The 7,344-nt window shown below is 39.2% G+C and overlaps 1 protein-coding gene across 4 annotated transcripts in view; it reads right to left on the reverse strand.

The window, feature by feature from the left end:
* Positions 1-6,083, reverse strand: part of LOC140191897 (rho GTPase-activating protein 27-like) — a 272,124-nt gene extending 266,041 nt beyond the window's left edge. For all 4 annotated transcript variants that reach the window (XM_072249735.1, XM_072249733.1, XM_072249734.1 and 1 more), the window contains exon 1: positions 5,743-6,083. The gene's annotated coding sequence lies outside the window, so the exon portion shown is untranslated. The remainder of the gene's footprint in view (positions 1-5,742) is intronic.
* Positions 6,084-7,344: the final 1,261 nt, after the last annotated feature.

The raw sequence follows: 7,344 nt of genomic DNA on the forward strand, positions 1-7,344 counted from the left end.
CACTGCCACAAAGCAACAAACTTCACAACATATGTTAGTGATAATAAACCTGATTCTGATTCGGATTCTGACCTCCAGTCTTGTAATGGTTCTGACCACTAACTGATCCCAATTTCCAATTTTAGACTCTTCTTCTGACTACATCATCGTGCTTTGATCCACATAGACTCACTTCCGTAGTACATTTCACAGTGCACAACTAATGCCACAGATCTATAATTACCTAAGCCAAGGTGTTTATATCTAGTTTTCGCCATTAATTTTGTAATGTATGAGGCAACATCACACCAGCAAGATGCCTCTACTTCACTCAAAGGACAATTTTTCATGTAATAAGATGTCTATATGCAAGCTAATAGAACAAAAAAATGCTTCCACACAAATTTCTCAATAGGGACTATGAGATAATGGCCACAAATGACAACCTTGCCTGCTTTTCTCACTACCTCTTTACGAAGAGGAAGGTTGTTGCTTGAAGGCACCCCAAACTTCTGCCTAGACAAGACAGTAGAGTTCATGTTTTACTTGCGACTCCTCATATCATCAAACTCTATCAACATAACCCTCCACAAATTCCCCCCTCCCGAACTCTTACTTACTTAGCTAAGTTCCCCTTAATGCCTAGAAAATGCATTTCACCTTTGTTGTATATAGTGGGAGCGCCAAATCTAGACAAAAATTGTAGCATTGGATGCAATTAAGCATGCCACAATACTAGTGTGGTATCCACCAAACAGATGCACTAACCACGTTTAGTCTTGGTCCTAATACGGAGCAGTCAAAACTTACTGGAGGTGCTATCGCTTTTCTCTGTGCCAATTAGAGATGGACACCAGCCTCTAAAGGTACACTCCCCATACAATAACAACACATATTTTTGCTCTCATATAAGAGAAGGAAGCAAAGGAAGAAAGGAGAGAACACCAAGGTTCCTGGGAAATTAAGAGAGCTGGTGAATGAAGTGCATGACTAAAAGGAAAATCCCAAGCAATATACGAATAACTGAAAAATGATCATCACTTGATATGTCAAGGCAATCTCTACAGCATAGTAAATATTTTTCTTTAATGGTCTCTCTCTCACACACACACTCACAGATACTCATACATTTCCTGCTCCCTGCACACATATCCCCCACCACCCCATCTCCTAAGTACTCCATCTCTGCCTTCAAAACTTATTCCCCATAAAATGATTGATGCACTGAATTCCATCCCAGAAATTCTTACATATGAATAAAACTAATAAATGTATAAATTGAAGGGCTCTTTGCAAGATATCATCTACTGAGGCAGGAATTATCACACATCAAGAGGGTGGTGGTGGTGGATCAAGGTGTATGATGACCTAATATGTACAGAGCCTCATCATCAGGCTAGAGCAGAGGATTCTCTTCCTCACAGACAGAGGGACCAATGAGGGATCCATTAACTGAGTTCCATAGTGGTAGCAAAATAAACACTCCATTTTCACACTATCTGAGGATTTCAAGAACCGTGATGAGTTTATCTGTCAGGCCTGCACAGACAGGCAGGTCCCAGTCACCACCCAGCTAACAGGAGTCACCTGCCACTCATTTCCAACTCATCACCTGTAGCCTATTAAAACCCAGCTCTTAGCCACAGTCCTTGTTCACCTATCAACCAGCCAGCTTCAACCATTGCTCCTAGTGTTTGTTGCCTTGCCGTGTTAAGTATTTGTTTTCACTTGTTTTGTGGCCCCTTGTGGCTTGTTATTTTGCAGTTTATTATTAAGGCTATCACTCACTGCTAATTCATCTCTGCTGTTCTGCATTTGGGTCAAGCCTCCTCTACATTTCCTGACATTACTAAGCTTTGGAGTTATTTTGTGGCAAACTATGTGGCCTATTAAGTGACATCTAAATATAGGAGTTAAAGGATTGTGTATCTTATTATTTTCTGACAGCTAAATCAGAGCTATTTGCTTGACATGAGTGTTCCAATATACGTCAAGAAAGCTACCAACATGCATTACACAATAGTTGACATGATTAGCTGTGCTTCCATTGCTGGTAAAATGTCAGCATAATAGTAAAGGATCCCAACCAGAAGTGCCCCATCAATTTTACAACTGATACAATCTCATCTGGAAATGGCTACTACTGTGAGTTATTGTGGATTGCATCTGTTGTGGATTGCTCAGCACAGTGCAATGTGATCCAGTTTCTAGGCAACTCATATCTGAACTATCCAACTTAACGGTTCCTTGTTATAGTGAATTATCGCTTCAAGTGTTCTCAAGATACCCTCAAGTCTTATGGTCATTAATTCCTTGGTGACTAGCTTGTAATGATGGGCTCAAGGTTTGCAGCTTCCCAGGAGTAGAACACACTCAATATTTACAACATAAAGCTTTTCCATATTTTTTCTGATCTATAAATGTCACCTGTCAGCTTTCTCTTTCTAAAGGAAATCTCTTTCCAAGCTTTTTTAACTCTGCCTGATAGCTACAGTATAACCTCAACATTCTGGAGTTCTTGAATCACTCACTTGGAGTACTGAGAGTAGTTTTGGGTCTCTTATTTCAGAAATGATGTGCTGATATTGAAGAGGGTTCAGAAGAGGTTCACGAGAATGATTCCAGGAAAGAAAGGCTTATCGTATGAGGAGCTCTGTGCCTGTACTCACTGGAGTTTAGACGAATGGAGGGGGATTCTCATTGAAATCTATCAAATGTTAAAAAGGCCTAGATAGAGTGGATATGGAGAGGGTATTTCCTATGATGGGGGAAGTATAGGACCAGAAGACACAGTTTCAGAATAGAGGGACATCCATTTAGAACAGAGATGAGGAGAATTTCTTTAGCCAGAAGGTGGTGAATCTGTGGAATTCATTGCCAAAGGAAGCTGTGGAGGCCAGGTCATTAGGTGTATTTAAGGTGGAGGTTGATAGGTTCTTGATAAATCAGGAGAATGGAATTGAAAGGGAAAATAGATTAGCCATGATGGAATGGCAGAACAGATTTGATGGGCTGAATGGCCTAATTCTGTTCCACTGTCTTATGGTTACTCTGTGGCCATATCCGTGTCTTTCCCTAATCTCTCCACTCCTACAATGTTCCACATACTGTATCTAGTAGTTTCATCATGGCCATCTGTGCCTTCAGCTGTCAAGGTACAAGGATCTAGAATTCCCCTGCTAAATTTTTCTACTTGTGCATCTCTTTTAAGATCTTTCTTGAAATCTATCTTCCTTTAACCAAGTACCTGGCCACCTTCCCCAACATCTCGATAAGAAAGGCTTGTTGTCATACTGTGAAGTCACCTGGAACATTTTGCTAAGTTGAAGATGTTGAATAAACAAAAGGTTTGCCAAAAACATTTATTGCACTCTCTCCAATGACTGGTTAGTCTTTTTATGATGTAGTGCCAAAAGTCTAAGTGTGGTCTAGTCAACTTTGATGTTAGCTTAGCATAACAACTCTACATTTCAACTCCTTCTGGTACAAATAAACCATAGTTCTTGGATGGTTTGGCTCACAAGTTTCCTGATTTATATCACATCTTGTTTTTTCTGCCCTACGTGCCCTCGTCTTTTTCTCATAGACCTTCTCATTTTCCAAGAACTATAAGACTTCTTTGTCATGGCAAAATGGACATCCTGTGTACTTGCCTATGATGAAATATATTTTATGTTTAAAGGCCTTGAGCATAAAACAGGAATTAGATACTTTTTAAAAGTCCTAGTCTTCTTAAGGATTTTTTAAGCACTTGGTGTTTTCATTTTAATATGTAGCATGATAATAACTCTCTTCTTGTGGACCAGACAGCTTTAAAAAATTGCATCATCAATTCAAGAACTAAAGAGTCAGTACAAAATGTCAATAGGTCATAGAGATAACACATCAACATGATCTTCAGCTCATCAAGCCTGTACTGACTATCAACAACTCATTTGTACAAATCCCATATTTTATATAGGCATCCGTTAGTCTCATGAGACCATGGATTTGCGCCTTGGAAGGTTTCCAGGGCACAGGCCTGGGCAAGGTTGTATGGAAGACCGGCAGCTGCCCATGCTGCAAGTCTCCCCTCTCCACGCCACCAATGTTGTCCAAGGGAAGGGCATTAGGACCCATACAGCTTGGCACCATTGTCATCACAGAGCAATGTGTGGTTAAGTTCCTTGCTCAAGGACACAACATGCTGCCTCAGCCAAGGCTCGAACTAGTGACCTTCAGATCACTAGACGAACGCCTTAACCACTTGGCCACATGCCAACACCCAAATCCCATAATAATGCCATTTTTAAAAAATTTCCCACATTCTCGCTAACTCCCTCCAGGTTCTACACTGTGGCATAAATTACAGCAGACAACTAACCAATGAACCTGCATGTCTTTGGGATGTGGAAGGTAACCAGTGCACTCCAAAGAAAGCCATCCAGTCATATGGAGAATGTGCAAACTCCACCCAGACAGAACCCCCTGGTCAGAACTGTACCAAGTCCCTGGCTCTAATAGCACATCAATATTATTTAATAAAGATAAGAATATCAACATTTGGAGACATTATCCATCTCACATAAGGAATGGTGCCCTTTTGGATAAATTAATCCTGAATGGAGACAGAAAGAAGCAAATTCGGTGAAACCTTGAGCTGCATTTAGGCCACATCAGATAAGAGGATCCTTTACAATTTTATAACCCGAGTTGGTTCATTTTCCAATTATATTTAAGATATTTCCAACTTAACCTGAAAAAAATTGAATTTGCCCTAATACCTCTATAAACAGAAAGTGTTGAGCAAATAGAAACGCATGGTTTGGGTTAGGTATGTCAGGTGACTAAAGTACAAAAGCTAAAAGTACTTTACGGGGTGACACTTCAAATAAATCTAATGAGGCCAAGGGGAGAAATTGTTTTCAAATATGCCTAGTTTGATAAATGGAATTTTAAAAGAAAACATTCTTTCAACTGATTTGCAATCTATGCCACTTGCTCTACCTAAAAAAAGGCCACATTTAATTTTTGCTAGTGAACTTCAATTGTTCAGTCGTCGCTTAATCCTCTGTACTAGATTATACCGTCACCATTTCTGGAATGTTTTTTTAATGCTTAAGATATTTATGCCAACAGGAGCTCCCAATCGGACACCACAGACATCAACTCGCATTCGCTACATGACGATGACATGTAAAGGCGTGCACGCTTAAGATTTGACTATCAACAAATTAATTACTGTAGCTTGGTAACGATTTTTTCTAGAATGATATTAGGACACTAATATATAAATTGCAAAAAAAAACGACATAAATAATATATCATATAACGTCTTCTGTTTTTAAAACAGTTTACTCTTAATAAATAATAAAATAAATGTTTAACTTTCAGTTCAGGAGAATGTCTTTTTTCCCCACCTACCTGGGTTATTTCTGGATGACCTGATTAAGCAATGCAATCGCGATGCCTTGCACACCAAGTGTATTGGAAATGGTTTTTAGTTTAAACTTCCTACATTGTACATGTAAAATGCACCAACACATTCCAAGCCGGAAACGCTTCCTCAGGTCTTGATCACTTTAACCTTTTATTTTAACCAGAAACAATTCGCGCCCTCAAGCAATGATCATCGTACGCGAAAAAAATGTTAGAGTGCGAAAATCCATCCTTATCATACATTGTTAGCAGTTAGCTTCTGCAATAAATCTAAAACCACGTGAAAAACAAAAAGCCAGATTTTACGTGATCTTGTCTTAATTCGAAAGTAAGCGTTTTTTTTACCTGAAAATGGAGCTCTTGAGTGAAACTTAACCTCCTTTTAAATACGGCTGTGCTCACACCTTTAATCGGGAATCGGGTTCCAAATGCGACTGGAATTCCTTCATTTTCTTCTCCGCGCGAGCGGTTTTTAGCCAGCCAGCTTTTGAGTTATCTGTCAACCCCTAAAACTGGTGACTTATGACAGTTGTGTGCTGGCTCCTGATTTTGGGATGCCCCGCCGGAGACCCGCGTATCCGTCCTCCGTCTTTCTCTCCGCCCACTTCTTTCGCTCTCTGTGTGGCTCGCTTCCCTTTTCCCTCTGCGGGTCAGGACTAGTTCTTCTGTGACTCTCTCCCCTTCAGCGTTCGTCTCCGGCTTCCTGTTGAAGCTCGTATTGTAAACTTCCTCAGCCGTCTAGTTTCACATACAGTCGAACAGGGCTCTGACAGCATTTCTCAAGACTATAGAGAAAAAAAAAACATTTATTTGCAGAACAGATCATAATAATTTACACCAGTCACGGTAATTAACAATTAACTATAAACTTAGAAATAATGGTATTGTCATTAACATTAAAAATGATAACATTGAAGTAAAATGTCAACTTTAAAACACCTATTAAAGTGAGAAATCAATTATTGAGCATTATATTTTTCCTTGTCATGATAGATATATATATATATTTAAATGATAGAGACAGACAAGTCAGTAGTTCACCTATAACTTACTCATTACCCACCAAGACCCCGACAGACTGGAGAGGATAAGAATTGTCCTTTCTTTACTTTTAGCATGTAATGGATTTTATTCACTTTAATATATATATTGATATTGATCTAGATACTTCTTGGGGAATGAAATTACGTAAGTATTAATTGTATTAGTTTTTCAAATGGCCTCTTTTTCCAGTAACAGACTTTGATTTTTAAAAGAAATTCTATAATTAAAACACAACATTTGGGTTTTAATTATATAAATTGCTGTGCAAGAGTCAGATAGCCAGGCTACTTTTGCACCTTTCTGCAATATTCTCTGTAAACTCTAGAGACTGTTATCCATGAAAATACAAGGAGGTCAGCAGTTTCTGAGATATTCAAACCACCCTATCTGGCACCAACAATCATTCTATGGTCAAAGTCACTTAGATCACATTACTTCCCCAACTGAACAACAACTGAACCTCTTCATCATGTCAGCATACATTTACACATTGAGTTGCTGTCACAAATTTGGCTGATTAGATATTTGCATTACGAGCAGGCATACAGGTGTACCTAATAAAATAGCCACAGAGTGTAGAATTAGACAGCTCACAAAGCTCTCCGATGCCTCAGACAATTGCTTCATTACATTCTGAGAGATTCCCATGTAAAGTGACTGTTGATCAAACATTTCAAACATGGCCGGCGTTCCAAGGCAGGCATGGCTATCCAAGACCTGCCCCATTGATTCATTCTCTTTACAACTCTTCACAAATAAAATGAAGCAGCCCCTTCCCATCAGCAGACAAAAATACAAAACATTCAGGCTGATAAGCAACCAGTTAGAATGCTCACCATGATACATCTTTAGAAATTTGCGAGAGTCTTTGGTGACATACTAAGTCTCCTCAAACTCCTGGTA

The sequence above is a fragment of the Mobula birostris genome, chromosome X (assembly GCF_030028105.1).
Source record: "Mobula birostris isolate sMobBir1 chromosome X, sMobBir1.hap1, whole genome shotgun sequence".
NCBI classification, from domain to species: domain Eukaryota; kingdom Metazoa; phylum Chordata; class Chondrichthyes; order Myliobatiformes; family Myliobatidae; genus Mobula; species Mobula birostris.